Source organism: Chelonia mydas, chromosome 1, assembly GCF_015237465.2.
Source record: "Chelonia mydas isolate rCheMyd1 chromosome 1, rCheMyd1.pri.v2, whole genome shotgun sequence".
NCBI lineage: Eukaryota > Metazoa > Chordata > Testudines > Cheloniidae > Chelonia > Chelonia mydas.
The window spans coordinates 330,528,102-330,544,915 of record NC_057849.1 but is presented as its reverse complement, the minus strand read 5'-3'; positions in this window follow the sequence as shown (position 1 = coordinate 330,544,915).

Sequence of the window (16,814 nt, the reverse complement as noted above, 5' to 3'; positions counted from 1 at the left end):
GGCGAATGCCAGGTGCCCCAGAGGGAATGAACAGAACAGGTAATCAACAAGTGATCCACCCCCTGTTGCCCATTCCCAGCTTATAGCAAACAGGCTAGGGACACCATCCCTGCCCATCCTGCCTAATAGCCATCGATGGACCTTTCCTCCATGAACTTATCTAGTTCTTTTTTGAATCCTGTTATAGACTTGGCCTTCACAACAGCCTCTGGCAAGGAGTTCCACAGGTTGACTGTGCATTGTGTGAAAAAAATATTTCCTTTTGTTTGTTTTAAACCTGCTGCCTATTAATTTCATTTGGTGACCCCTAGTTCTTGTGTTATGAGAAGGAGTAAATAACACTTCCTTGTTTACTTTCTCCACACCAGTCATGATTTTATAGACCTCTATCATATCCCCCTTTAGTCGTCTCTTTTCCAAGCTGAAAAGTCCCAATCTTATTAATCTCTCCTCATATGGCAGCTGTTCCATACCCCTAATCATTTTTGTTGCCCTTTTCTCAACCTTTTCCAATATATCTTTTTTGAGATGGGGCTACCACATCTGCATGCAGTATTCAAGATGTGGGCAAAACATGGATTTATATAGAGGCAATATGATATTTTCTCTCTTATTATCTATACCGTTTTAATGATTCCCAACATACTGCTAGTTTTTTTGACTGCTGCTGCACACTGAGTGGATGTTTTCAGAGAACTATCCACAGTGACTCCAAGATCTCTTTCTTGAGTGACAACAACCAATTTAGACCCCCATAATTTTGTATGTATGTTTTCTAATGTGCATTACTTTGCATTTATCAACATTGAATTTCATCTGCCATTTTGTTGCCCAGACACCCAGTTTTGAGAGATCCTTTTGTAGCTCTTCGCAGTCTGCCTGGGACTTAACTTTCTTGAACAATTTTGTATCATCTGCAAATTTTGCCACCTCACAGCTTACTCCTTTTCCCAGTTCATTTATGAATATATTGAATAGGACTGGACCCAATACAGACCCCCTGTGGGACACCACTATATACCTCTCTCCATTCTGAAAACTGACCATTTATTCCTACCCTTTGTTTCCTATCTTTTAACCAGTTACCAGTCCATGAAAGAACCTTCCCTCTTATGCATGACAGCTTATTTTGCTTAAGAGACTTTGGTAAGGGACCTTCTAGAAGCCTTTCTGAAAATCCCAGTACACTATATCTACTGGATCCCCTTTGTCCACATGCTTGTTGACCCCCTCAAACAATTCTAGCAGATTGGTGAGGCATGATTTCCCTTTACAAAAACCACGTTGACTTTTCCCCAACAAATGATGTTCATCTATGTGTCTGACAATTTTGTTCTTTACTATAGTTTCAACCAGTTTGCCCATTACTGAAGTCAGGCTTACTGGCCTGTAATTGCCAGGATCGCCTCTGGAGCCCTTTTTAAAAATTGGAATTTAAAATTATAGGTTACAGAATACAGTTAGCAGTTCTGCAATTTCACATTTGAGTTCCTTCAGAACTCTTGGGTGACTACCATCTGGTCCTGGTGACTTATTACTGTTTAGTTTATCCATTTTTTATGGACATATTTGCAGCTGGAGAACTCTTATTTCCTTGAAATCACCTGACAAGAAATGCATTGGCTCTGAATATGAAATTATAATTATACATTAGGAGTAAATCAGAAGGTTAGACCACTTACATCGATATCTCAACAATAGGCCAGGTTTGCTAGAAGAAGCCTCTAGCTTCTTTGCACTACTCAAGAGATGTACAGTAGCTGGTTGACCAGACAAACCATTTTTCCAGGTGCTTGATGAAGCCAAAGTATACAAGTGAATCTTGCCATGTGAGAGAGAATGAGAGAGAGATGCTCATCAACACCAACAAAGCAACAGACACTAATGAAGACAACAATGGAGAAAAAGATGAGAAAAATAAAGAGTCACAGGCTTTTTAGATATCTTTCTGTCCATCTCTCTCTGGCAACAGTCCCCTTTATCATGGACATTACAGCTTGACCGATAATAGTATGTCTTGAAAATCAAAAGCATACAAACTTAAGTAGAGATGCGGTCTCAAAAACAAATAAAAGGTGATGGTCATTATTAGCAACTCTCTCACACCTTTATCTAGGCAACGGCAAAAGTATAACAAACAGAATTATAGGATGTTGAATATGAATGTGGTAAGCTGTACTGTCAAGGCTCCTAGCTCAAAATGTGACTGATTTTTTGTTTTTTAAACCTGTTTGCAACATCCAAGGATTTGTAAAGGTTTATTTTTCTTCTCTCCTCCCCACCCCCAAGGAATACAAGCAATTGGTGCCAGCAGCCCAGCTGTCAAATTATAAGTCTCTGTGTGGGCGTGTATAAGAGAGAGACGAATGGAAAGAATTCAGAAGGAAACATTTTCATTTCAAGGTTTCCAAGTGGTTTTTATTAATAATAAAGGGAAGGGTAAAAGTCACTTGAAATTATCAATACCTGGCTAATGTCACTTGCAAAATTCAAGATTATTAAATAGACTGTATGGTACTATGGCTTTAGGTTAAAAGGGGCTACTCTCTGCCACAGTTTACAGGATAATAAATGAAAATAAAATAAAAAGTGAATATATTTTTGCACTATCTATGTAAAAAACTAGAAGAACACACGAGACTCTGCATTGGTATCAGCATAGGAAGGGCTCATTAACCTAAAGTAAAATAGGTATATGGAATTATAGAATATCAGGGTTGAAAGGGATCTCAGGAGGTCATCTAGTCCAATCCCTTGTTTAAAGCAGGACCAATCCCCAACTAAATCATCCCAGCCAGGGCTTTGTCAAGCCTGACTTTAAAAACCTCTAAGGAAGGAGATTCCACAACCCCGCTAGGTAACGTATTCCAGTACTTCACTACACTCCTAGTGAAAAAGTTTTTCCTAATATCCAACCTAAACCTCCCCCACTGTAACTTGAGACCATTATTCCTTCTTCTGTCATCTGCTACCACTGAGAACAGTCTAGATCCAATCTCTTTGGAACCCTCTTTCAGGTACTTGAAAGCAGCTATCAAATCCCCACTCACTCTTCTCTTCTGCAGACTAAATAATCCCAGTTCTCTCAGCCTCTCCTCATAAATCATGTACTACAGCCCTTCTAATCATTTTTGTTGCCCTCTGCTGGACTGTTTGCAACTTTTCCATATCCTTCTTGTAATGTGGGGCCCCAAACTGAAGTGAGCTGTAGCTCACGAAAGCTTATGCTCAAATAAATTTGTTAGTCTCTAAGGTGCCACAAGTACTCCTTTTCTTTCTGCGAATACAGACTAACACGGCTGTTACTCTGAAAGAACTCCAGATGAGGCCTCACCAATGCCGAATAGAGGGGAATGATCACGTCCCTCGATCTGCTGGCAATGCTCCTACTTATACAGCCCAAAAAGCCGTTAGCCTTCTTGGCAACAAGGGCACACTATTGACTCTCATCCAGCTTCCCATCCACTGTAATCCCTAGGTCCTTTTCTGAGGAACTGCTGTCTAGCCACTCATTCCCTAATCTGAAGCAGTGCCTGGGATTCTTCCGTCCTAAGTGCAGGACTCTGCACTTGTCCTCATTGAACCTCATCAGATTTCTTTTGGCCCAATCCTCTAATTTGTCTAGGTCCCTCTGTATCCTATCCATACCGTCCAGCATATCTACCTCTCCTCCCAGTTTAGTGTCATCTGCAAACTTTCTGAGGGTGTAGTCCACGCCATCCTCCAGATAATTAATGAAGATATTGAACAAAACCGGCCCCAGGACCGACCCTTTGGGGCACTCCACTTGATACCGGCTGCCAACTTGATGTGGAGCCATTGATCATTACGTGTTGAACCAGATGATCTAGCCAGCTGTCTATCCACCTTATAGTCCATTCATCCAGCCCATACTTCTTTAACTTGCTGGCAAGAATACTGTGGGAGACTGTATCAAAAGCTTTGCTAAAGTCAAGGAACAACATGTTCACTGCTTTCCCCTCATCCACAGAGCCAGTTATCTCATCATAGAAGGCAATTAGGTTAGTCAGGCATGACTTGCTCTTGGTGAATCCATGCTGACTGTTCCTGATCACTTTCTTCTCCTTAAAGTGCTTGATTTCTTGAGGACCTGCTCCATGATTTTTCCAGGGACTGAGGTGAGGCTGACTGGCCTGTAGTTCCCTGGATCCTCCTTCTTCCCTTTTTTTTAAAGATGGGCACTACATTAGCCCTTTTCCAGTCATCCAGGACCTCCCACGATTGCCATGAGTTTTCAAAGATAATGGCCAATGGCTCTGCAATCACATCCACCAACTCCTTTAGCACTCTCGGATGCAGTGCATCCGGCCCCATGGACTTGTGCTCGTCACCTCCTCCCCATGCTGTGCTGCCCAGTGCAGTAGTCTGGGAGCTGACCTTGTTCATGAAGACAGAGGCAAAAAAAGCACTGAGTACATTAGCTTTTTCCACATCCTCTGTGACTAGGTTGCCTCCCCCATTCAGTAACGGGCCCACACTTTCCTTGACCTTCTTCTTGTTGCTAACATACCTGTAGAAACCCTTCTTGTTACTCTTAACATCCCTTCCTAGTTACAACTCCATTTGTGATTTGGCCTTCCTGATTTCACTCCTGCATGCCTGAGCAATATTTTTATTGCTCCTTCCTGGTCATTTGTCCAATCTTCCACTTCTTGTAAGCTTCTTTTTTGTTTTGAAGATCAGCAAGGATTTCACTGTTAAGCCAAGCTGGTCGCCTGCCATATTTACTATTCTTTCTACACATTGGGATGGTGTGTTCCTGCAACCTCAATAAGGATTATTTAAAATACAACCAGCTCTCCTGGACTCCTTTTCCCCTCATGTTATTCTCCCAGGGGATCCTGCCCATCAGTTCACTGAGGAAGTCAAAGTCTGCTTTTCTGAAGTCCAGGGTCCATATTCTGCTACTCTCCTATCTTCCTTGTGTCAGGATGCTGAACTTGACTATCTCATGGTCACTGTCTCCCAGGTTCCCATCCACTTTTGCTTCCCCTCCTAATTCTTCACGGTTTGTGAGCAGCAGGTCAAGAAGAGCTCTGCCCCTAGCTGGTTCCTCCAGCACTTGCACCAGGAAATTGTCCCCTACACTTTCCAAAAACTTCCTGGATTGTCTGTGCACTGCCATATTGCTCTCCCAGCAGATATCGGGGTGATTGAAGTCCCCCATGAGAACCAGGGCCTGTGATCTAGTAACTTCCGTTAGTTGCCTGAAGAAAGCCTTGTCCACCTCATCCCCCTGGTCTGGTGGTCTATAGCAGGCTGCCACCAAGACATCACCCTTGTTGCTCACACTTCTAAACTTAATCCAGAGACTCTCAGGTTTTTCTGCGGAGCTCTGAGCAGTCATACTGCTCTCTTACATACAATGCAACTCCCCCACCTTTTCTGCCCTGCCTGTTCTTCCTGAACAGTTTATATCCATCCATGACAGTACTCCAGTCATGTGAGTTATCCCACCAAGTCTCTCCCTCCAATGACACATTGGAGAATAAGGGATTTAAATGAGATGGAAAAAGGCTGAATGATAATCTGATAACATCTGCTAAATCAGCAGTCTATTAAAATAAAGTTATGATAATGCTCACACGTGCTGTCAGATCTGCCATATTCCAGTTATTCATTAAGAATGGTTGACGATTTTGGATAATTTATTTACAAGGGCTGGGTTGCTTTCCAAATAGACACTTAATTGATGTAAACAAACAGCCATAAAAATAGCCATAAAAAAATTCATCATAAAATTATTTTCTTTAAACTATAGGCATTTGGCACTTGGGGCTAGCAATGAGATCTCTAATTCCATAATGTCAGTCCTTAATCTCTCTAAATCTCTATTGTTTTCCCACCCGTTAAAGAGGAATCAGCTTCTATAAACCTACTTCTCCTAGAAGCCACAATGATTGCACAGTATCATATAACCCTGTTACAACATGTTGTCTTAGGACACAAGACTCATGATTATGCCCCCCAGGCCAATTAAAGAGGTGATTCATCAGTTCATACAGGATGGCCAAGATTTTCAAAACTTGATACCAACATTTGGACACTGACGTCCATATTTAGGCAGCTAAGTAAGTGGCCTGATTCTTAGAAAAGTTAGGCATCCTGCAGGTCTCCCGGAAGTGCAGTACTTTTAAAAATCAGGCCCGATGTTTTAATAGCTTCATAGATTCCAAGGCCAGAAGGGACCATTGGATTATCTAGTCTGACCTTCTGTATAAAATAGGCCAGAGAACTCCCCCAAAATAATTCCCAGGGCAGATCTTTTAGAAAAGCATCCAGTCTTGATTTAACAATTCTCAGTGATGGAGAATCCACCACCGCCCTTGTTCCAATGGTTAATTACACTTACCATTAAAAATGTACGCCTTATTTCCAGTCTGAATTTGTCTCGCTTCAATTTCCAGCCATTGGCTCATCTTATACCATTCTCTGCTAAACTACAGTGCTCATTATTAAATATTTGTTCCCCGTGTAAGTATTTATAGACTGTAATCAAGTCACCCCTTAACTTTCCCTTTGTTAAGCTAAATAGATTGAGCTCCTTCAGTCTGTCACTATAAGGCAGGTTTTCTAATCCTTCAATCATTCCCATGACTCATCTCTGAACCCCGCTCCAATTTATCAACTTCCTTCCTGAATGGTGAATTATGGACACCAGAACTGAACTCAGTATTCAGAAGCAACCACACCAGTGCCAAATATAGATGTAAAATAACCTCTTCTCCCACTCAAGATTCTCATTTGTGCATCCTAGCATTGCATCAGCCTTTTTGGCCACAATGTCACACTGGGATCTCATGTTTAGCTGATTATACACCAAAACCTCCAAATCTTTTTCAGTCACTGCTTCCCACAGCACCTCACCCTGCATTCTTTGTTCCTAGATGCATACATTTACATTTAGCCATATTAAAATGCATATTGAGTGCTTGTACCCAGTTTACAAGCAATGCAGATCACTCTGAATCAGAGACCTATCCTATTTATCCTTTGCCACTCCCCAATTTTTGTGTCATCTGCAAAATTAATCAGTGATGATTTTATGTTTTCTTCCAGCTCACTGATAAAAATGTTAAATAGTGTAGGGCCAAGAACTTATCCCAATGGGGCCCCACCAGACACACCCATTCGATTCAAGGAATCAATTCTGAAGCACTTAGAGGAGACGAAAGTGATCAGGAACAGTCAGCATGGATTCACCAGCGGCAAGTCATGCCTGACTAATCTAATTGCCTTCTATGACGAGATAACTGGCTCTGTGGATGAGGGGAAAGCAGTGGACACGTTATTCCTTGACTTTAGCAAAGCTTTTGACATGGTTTCCCACAATATTCTTGCCAGCAAGTTAAAGAAGTACGGGCTGGATGAATGGACTATAAGGTGGATAGAAAGCTGGCTAGATTGTCGGGCTCAATGGGTAGTGATCAATGGCTCCATGTCTAGTTGGCAGCCGGTATCAAGCGGAGTGCCCCAAGGGTCAGTCCTGGGGCCGGTTTTGTTCAATATCTTCATTAATGATCTGGAGGATGGTGTGGATTGCACCCTCAGAAAGTTTGCAGATTACATTAAACTGGGAGGAGAGGTAGATACGCTGGAGGGTAGGTATAGGATACAGAGGGACCTAAACAAATTAGAGGATTGGGCCAAAAGAAAACTCATGAGGTTCAACAAGGACAAGTGTAGAGTCCTGCACTTAGGACGGAAGAATCCCATGCACCGCTACAGACTAGGGATGGAATGGCTAGGCAGCAGTTCTGCAGAAAAGGACTAGGGGTTACAGTGGATGAGAATCTGGATGAGAGTCAACAGTGTGCCCTTGTTGCCAAGAAGGCCAATGGCATTTTGGGATCTATAAGTTGGGGCATTGCCAGCAGATCAAGGGACGTGATCCTTCCTCTCTATTGGACATTGGTGAGGCCTCATCTGGAGTACTGTGTCCAGTTTTGGGCCCCACACTACAAGAAGGATGTGGAAAAATTGTAAAGCGTCCAGTGGAGGGCAACAAAAATGATTAGGGGACTGGAACACATGATTTATGAGGAGAGGCTGAGGGAACTGGGATTATTTAGTTTGCGGAAGAGTAGAATGAGGGGGGATTTGATAGCTGCTTTCAACTACCTGAAAGGGAGTTCCAAAGAAGATGGATCTAGACTGTTCTCAGTGGTAGCAGATGACAGAACGAGGAGTAATGGTCTCAAGTTGCAGTGGGGGAGGTTCAGGTTGCATATTAGGAAAACCTTTTTCACTAGGAGGGTGGTGAAACACTGGAATGCATTACCTAGGGAGGTGGTGGAATCTCCTTCCTTAGAAGTTTTTAAGGTCAGGCTTGACAAAGCCCTGGCTGGGATGATTTAGTTGGGGATTGGTCCTGCTTTGAGCAGGGGTTGGACTAGATGACCTTCTGAGGTCCCTTCCAACCCTGATATTCTATGATTCTATGATGACAATTCCCTGTTTACAGTTAGGTCTCAAAATGTATCAGTTAGCCAGCTTTCAATCCATTTAATGTTTGCCATGTTAATTTTATATCATTCTAGATTTTTAATCAAAATGTGCAGTACCATGTCAAATGCCTTGCAGAAATCTAAGTATATTACACAAACATTATTACCTTTATCCATTAACTTGTAATGTCATCAAAAAAGGTAACAAGTTAGTTTGACAGGATCTATTTCCATAAGCCCAATTTTTATTTACATTAATTACATTACCCTCCTTTAATTTCATATACCCAGACTTTCAGCTGAATGATTACAATTGGTTCATAATATGAGGCGGCATGCTAGAGAATAGGTGTACTCCTTGATTTTGATATTCCCTGCACCTTTGACTTGCTGTGTGTCCTTGTACAAATTATTTAATCTCTTTAGGCCTGATTAACTGTTGCCCTGCATCTCGTGTAACCATTTGCACCAATGCAACCTGGGTGTAAAACTCCATTGTTCTGATTTTTTCAGCATTTTGCATTAACTTTGCAGTGACAGAGCAAATGTGAATCAGACCCTGAGTCTGTTTTCCCATCTGTAAAATGGTGCTCATGCTTATGTGTTTTGAAGGTGTTCGCACAGCACCTTGCAGAACATTAAGTGGTAATTTGTAGCAAGAGTCGTGTTAATTCCAAGGTCAATCTAGTGTGCCTTATTAAAATGGATGCATAGCATAAAATGAATTACACCCAGGCAGACATAACTATAGCTGTAGCAATATTTTCATCTGTAACGCATCTTGGTGGTAAAGATCAATGGGGCTGAAGAACTTTATGCACTGTACCCTTACCAAACCTTTGATTCCTTCTCCAGTGTGTGAGGCAGCAATCTCAGGAGGGGAAAATAGTAGCCAGAATGACAGTAAATTAGTTTAAGAGCAAACATGCAGCAAAAGATTCCTGGATTATACCATGGCTTTTCTGTTGCTGAACTCTGCAAGCGTAGTCACGAAAGCTACTTGGAAGCAGTCAGAAAATGTCCCAAACTGTGCTGGAATCCAGTAACTGAAGATTGACTTTTGCACTTAGTATTTTTGGAGCAATGAAGAATTAGAAGAAAGTGAATGTAAAACAGATCTGAGAGAGAATCATGAGTACAATCAGAAACACAGATGCAGTGCAAACCACAGTTCACACTCTGGCAGGCACTGTGCTGCTATCTCATTGGCTAGCCAAAAAGAACTCATCTAAAACATATGGAAGTTATGGATTACCATTGATATAGCACAGATGGCGATTAAACAACACATAATGTAAGGCAGCTAAACTAAAAATGGGCCAGATCCTCAGCTGGTTTAAACTGGTGTTGAGCCGTGGAAGTCAGAGATTCAATCATTCATATTAGCTAAGGATCTGCCCCTATGTGTTAGCTTCTGAGCTGTGCTCAGTTTGGACTCATTGTAACTGAGGTGTGGGATAGAGATGGCTCTAAGAACCTTTCCCTTATCCTGGACAGCCTGGGAACCAAAATGGCCCCCAACCTAATTTAGAGCAGTTTACAGGTTGCTGAAGCTCTGCCAGGTGCAGCAGTCCCATAGAACTCAGATCAATAATGTAGGGAGGAGCTTGGGGTAATGCAGTTGTGCAGTGGTTCAGCTACAAAGTAAAGTTGGAAAAAGAGATTAGGAAGGCTGGTCTTGTGATGAAGGCGGAGGAGCAGCTTTCAGGAAATTTGGGTGCTATTTTAAGTTTTGCTATAGACTTTCCATGGGACAGTGGACAAATGCTATCAGAATCTATTAGTCAAACTTTTTCAAGATGTTCAGCTAACTTTGGGAGTCTGTTCTGGGTTCCCGTCTGAGTCACTAAGGGCATTATTTATAGAGGTGCCACTTTGTTCACTCATCTTTCTCCTCTGCTGCCACTGTCAAAAACACCAATCCAGCCTTGCTGCCCCATTACATCTTGAGTTCATCATATGATATAAAGTCCCATTAGGTCTCTGTGAAGGGAAACGTTCACTGCCAGCACTGCCCATGATCAGACAAGGCCATGGCAGGCTTTTTTCCTTCAAGGCACTCCCCTTTTTACAGCTGCTCTAGCCCTGCAAAGATCTGTGCCGTCAGTGACTCAGCCCTCCAGCCAGGTCACGTGTTCAAGCCCACATGTCACAAGGTATATGAAAGGAGTCCAACAACAGAGGTGGCTTTGGGGCTAGGCAGGGGATCCCAGGGTCATGGGCTTGGGTCCCAGGGGTGGGCTTGGGTCAGGATCTCAGGAGTGGGTGGGTGAGGTCAGATTAGATGATCATGGTGGTCTCTTCCAGCCTTACTGTCTGAGATCATGGAGTTGGCCTGCCCTCTGCTAGAGTCTCCACACCAGAGATAACATTGAGTAATCAGCTCCTCTTTAGGAGTAGATAAGGAAGCTCTGGCCCACCCTCTCCCCCAGGTTCTGATCCAGGGCCCAGTGGTAAGCAGCTAAGTCCTACACCCCAGAGTGCTATGTAGCTGCCTCCTACCAGTCTGCTCTCTTCCCAACAGGATCTCAAAGAACTGGACACAAAGATAAAGCCTCTGACCTTCAGAGAGTCATAGGTCCCTTCTTTGTCCACTTGGCAAGGTCACTACCACCAGGCTTCAGGCAGCAAGAGCTCCTGCTGTGTTCCTTCCCAGGAGCTCAGAACATAAGTCAGCTCAACTCCACCGCCTGTCTGCTCCTGGCCTGCTCTGCTCCCCTTTTAAACTCCTCCTCCAGCCTGTGCAAGCTTTGCAGATGTTGCAGGGTGGAGCCTCATGGGCCCAGAGCAGCTCTTTAACCTGTTCCTTTCCAGTGTTGGGTTTATACACCCCATCTGAGTCTCCAAGCTCTAGCACCTCTTTCTTCATGACTGGAAATCTAATTCAATTTTATCAAGCGTTTGGACTCCTTTCTCTTCACTGATGTCTGAACATTGGACTTTCAGGATGTTTTTTTAATAGTTTTCACCAGCAGTTGATATCAAAATAGTCTGCCAGGCTTTTTGTTTGTTTGTTTTTGGTTGGTTGGTTTTTGTTTGTTTGTTTTACTTTTCACTGTATTTGCCAGGCATCTTCTCCCCTGTGGTAGGGAGCTCCTAAGGTCATAGAACACCTTTATTTATCTAATTCATATTTTTCCTTAGAAAGAAGTTCCCTATTCTGGGTGAGCTGTTGATGTTACGGATTTCTCATTTTTATAGAAGCCTTTTTCCAGCTGTCAATATTGATGCAACTTGTCAGATTCTGCTGCATCACCTCCAGTCTTGTTTCACAGCACACGTATCCTGAAGCAAATGGATCTGCAAACTATTGGGAAAACAAAATGTTTATTTCACCTGTTGGAGTTCACATCTTCATATGGAATTTATATAATATAATGTATTCTTTTCTGCGGTACATGATCAACAGAACAGAGTCTTTTTCTAGAGCCCATCAAAATCAATAGGCGTTTTTCCATTGGCTTCAGTGGGCTTTGGATGAGCCCCAGCTGGGAAACTTGACTGTAAGTGCATCATTAATATGTCTCAACAACCAATCTGAAGGCAAAACAGTCTATTTTTCATCATTCAGTCCTGGTTAGTAATCAAATGGGTTCAATATGATTTCCCCATGGATTTTATTTGTACGATGTGAGGTTTTACACTAGAGATAAGCTACTTAATTACATCCATATGTAAGTTCCTGGCAATAAAATACAAGGGTCCAAGTGCTTTGGGTAGCTGCGGTTGTTCTGCATACGTTGAAAGTAAGTTGCCATCTCCATCTTGTGTTATGACATTCTGGACAGTATTGTCCTAGCAAGATTGATTTGTCCGTCACATTACCCAGAAAAACTTGAAACAAGAAGAGCATCTGATGATGGAGGAGGAGGCTGCCTGCAGGATTTATATCATGTCCCATCTCCAGTTTGACCTTTTTTTTTTTTTTTTTAAACGGCAGATATGTGGGATTTCAAAGACAATGGGCACAACTCCCATTAAAATCAATGGTAGCTATTTCTGTGGGAACTGCATGTATTAATCAGAAAGCAGAAGTTAACTCAATACATTTTACATATGTACTGATCATCTTACCAAATATGGCAGACAATTTGCATATACTCTAATCACTATAGACAGGGAGTCTCCAAAAGTTTCAGAAATGGGCCAGATCCTCAGCTTGGGTAAATAAGTGTTGCTCTATTGACATCAACAGAATTATACCAGTTTATGCAAGCCGAGGATCTGACCCTCGGTGTTGTTCGAGGACATTGTTACCTACTATCAAGTCTGCAAAACTAGCCTGGAAAATCTGACAATATCAGCATCCTTGTTTCCAGTTAGGCTGTAATTGCTATGAGAACAAGATCTCTAGCTATTTTGGTGTTTCTGCTTCTGATCCTGCCTGGAAAAAAGAATGGGGGTGAAAATTTAGCTCAACTTCTTCAAACTTAAAAGCTTGATTTTGATTTTTACTCTGCTGACCTGTCCCAAGGTCAGTAGCAAAGGATACCGTCTGGGACTCCTGGAGTGAAATTCTAGCCTCTTTGAAGTCAATGGATCCAGATTTCACCCCTTGACTTGTGTGTTACCCCCTTGACTATGTTCTCTTCCTTAGAAGGAATCTCATGGGAGATGGAAGGAGACATATTCTATTAGATGTATTTTGCCTTTAGTATTCTGAAATTTTAAGGGCCAAATCCTGCTTTAAATCCAAATAACCCCACTGAAATCAGTGGACTTGCACAATTGTAAATGACAGCAGAAGTTGGCTCTCTGAATGTGGTTCAGATAAAAATTGCCATCCTAAAACATGCATTCAGAGAAGGAGACACTGAGTACGTACAATGTGAAAACACTTTTACGAGCATTTCTTCCAGTGTCTACACATTAGAGGTCTAAAATATGCTGAGTTGTTTTAATGGTATGTTCTTAGATGCTGTGCACTGTTAGTCTAGGGGGACAGAAAAAGTAATAGGAAATATGTGCCAAACATATGCAGAAATAAAAACATTTCCAGACTGGAGCTTCCTTATTTTTTTAGCATCAGTCCTAGAAAAATATATATTTTGGCCAGCAGTCTTTGATTGAACCCACATCTAGGGTAGACTTTATTGCCATAACATAGGGCCAAATGTAAGCTGCTGCAATGCCATTTGACTGCATCGGCTTATGCCTGTCACAAAGATGGCCAATGGCAAATACGACACCGCACAATTAATGGCAGCATAAATTAAACAATAAAGTGCACTCAATTGAACAGCAAGTGTCAAGTCAGTGGAAGCCTTGTAAAAAGTTGAACGTTAGGCTGAGGTCTGAAACCAGCCACAGATTTCCATTTGTGTAACGACTTTAAAACAGAAAGTATTTCTCACTCCTAGGTAACATAGTAGATTTTTTTTTAAAAAACGTGTAAAAGCTACAACATGCATTGGCCATCCTAGATACACTTTAACTTAATATATATATAAAACAGCATGCAGGTCTGGATTCCATATAAATCTTTAGTGCTCTGCTACGGAGAAATATACACATGATCTAACACAGTATTTCAAAAATACATGGGTTGATAGGCACTATAATAACTATCCAGCCTGATTCTCTTTAAAAAACGTTATTTTCACCATGCAAACAGAATATAGTTTTCTGTTCCGTTTCTGACTAGTATGCAGCCATTTGTGAATAATTAAACTCATATTTTAAATGTGCCAACTTTCACTTACAAGAATGTGCAATCATTGTCTAGAGAAGGGACGTGTTTGAGCACTTATCTGTAAAATAAATTGTTGGGAAGAAATGCGAACATTTGTGGAAATGGGCATAATGCCTTCCGCCCTGAAGGCACGTTCTAATATCAGGGGCACCATTTTGTAGTGCTGAACAGCAGCTACTGTGCATGTCAATATGTGCCTTGATGTCATATCGGAGATCAAAATTAGATCCTGACGGTTAAACAGTGGACTATCAGGTGTTACTGAGAACACAATCTCTATGAGGCCATTGTTGGGATTCTACGATTGTATATTTTTCCAGTAATCCAGATGGCATTTATTACAAATTGGCCTATTGTGGCAATATGAAAACATGATCTTTTTTCTTAAAATATTCTGCTTTCTTAACTCTTTGCACCATGAATACTATATTGTTTCTTTTTCTTTTTTTTAAAATTACAAGTGAGTTTGTGGTGGAAAAAGTATGGTCAAGTGCTGTATGGTCCAGGGGCGTACGGGCCTTAGAATCATTAGATCCAAATTTTAGCCTTGGCTCTGACAGTGACTTTCTCTGTGGCCTCTGATCGCTCACTGTTCATCAGCATGTCTGTGTAAAGGGTTTACAAGTCTGTGCCTCAGTTTCCCTATTTGTAAAATGGGAATCAAAACACCTACTTCATAAGATTGGCTCTTTAAGATGCTTTGGGCACAGAAAGCATTATTATAATGCTGAGGTTTTTCAGGTTTATATATAACAACACACTTAACTGTATATCTTTGCACATTGGAGAGACTCGCACAAAGGGTTAACTAAAAAGCACATCACATGTAAGAAAGAGTGTTGCTCCTTTTCACACACACAAGCTTACTGAGTTTGTGTAACCCCCTTTTCTTTTTTCATGGTGTTCAGGCAAAAATGGCTTATTGCTGTAATCAAAGCTGCTGTTTCTACTTGCTCAGGGTTGATATGGAAACATTCCCAGACAAGATGGCAGTGTAGAGCCTTGAGTGACTGCAGAGAAGTATGACAGGTTTCAGAGTAACAGCTGTGTTAGTCTGTATTTGCAAAAAGAAAAGGAGTACTTGTGGCACCTTAGAGACTAACCAATTTATTTGAGCATAAGCTTTCATGAGCTACAGCTCACTTCATCGGATGCATACTGTGGAAAATACAGAAGATGTTTTTATACACACAGACCATGAAAAAATGGGTGTTTATCACTACAAAAGGTTTTTTCTCCCCCCACCCCACTCTCCTGCTGGTAATAGCTTATGTAAAGTGATCACTCTCCTTACAATGTGTATGATAATCAAGGTGGGCCATTTCCAGCACAAATCCAGGGTTTAACAAGAACATCTGAGGAACAGTGGGGGGAGGGGGGGAAGGAATAAACAAGGGGAAATAGGTTACTTTTTATAATGAATCAACCATTCCCAGTCTCTATTCAAGCCTAAGTTAATTGTATCCAATTTGCAAATTAATTCCAATTCAGCAGTCTCTCGTTGGAGTCTGTTTTCGAAGATTTTTGTTGAAGGATAGTCACTTTGAGATCAGAAATCGAGTGACCAGAGAGATTGAAGTGTTCTCCGACTGGTTTATGAATATTATAATTCTTGACATCTGTAGTTGCTCTTTCAGAGGGAGGGCAGGAAGTTATTAACCATGCTCAGTAGCTATTTTGAAGCGGGTATGGGAAGCTTCATTAAGGTCAAACATTCCTACATGTACACAAATACACTGCCCCCCTCACCCGGACCAGTTAAGAGCTAGAAGCCCATGGGAAATCCATAGTGAGTTCTGCACCAGTCAGATCCAGCCCAGTCCTACTGAAGAAGATAGCAATGCCTGGAGTAACCTAGACTGAATCTGTGGATTGAATCTCAATACAGTTTCCTGGAATTTTACAGAAGTCAGTGGGATTGAGACTGGAAAAAAACACCATAAAGGAGGAATCACAGACTGGAGGCCAAATGTCTTCATGAACTCAGTTGAACATCACTGAACCAAAGACAGTGTGTGAGCCAAACAGCTACATTAATTCTCAAGTTCTTTTTCTGTCTTATTTGAAGTTGTGTATGTGCTCAATAATGTGGATGCTGAAACAACTGATTATGTGGTACAGCTAAATGTTTTATTGAATTGTCAAGATAACACCCAGGGTGAGCCTACGTAAAAGCAGAAGATCTCTGTCAGATGTCCCAATCCCTGTATTATAAATAAATATATATTTGGGTTTGGGTCCTGTGTTATAGTCTTCATTTTAAATGAAAATAGCAAATCTCTAGTTACTGCTGTTAGTCTAGCTAAGGTGCATTGTAACTGCTGTGCTGAAAGGTTTATCTTTAGAGTGCTATTCATAAAAGAAATTTGAAATGTATTAATTGTGTGTGTCTGTGTGTGTGAGCGCATAACTGTCTTATTGTAAAAACTGGCACTGGATTTCTAAGAGGAGAACGAAAGTGAATACTATTATAATTTCCACTTTTAGTGTTTAGAGAATTTCTATAGAAAATCCAGCTGTAGCCTCTTGCAAGGAAAGGAATTCAAGGTCTATGCAAATACTTGGTCAGATAGAGGAATTCTGTATTAAGTAAATTGACCTCCTTCCCTTCTACATAGGTTATATTTGCACCAGGAGCTATCAAGTACTGCCCT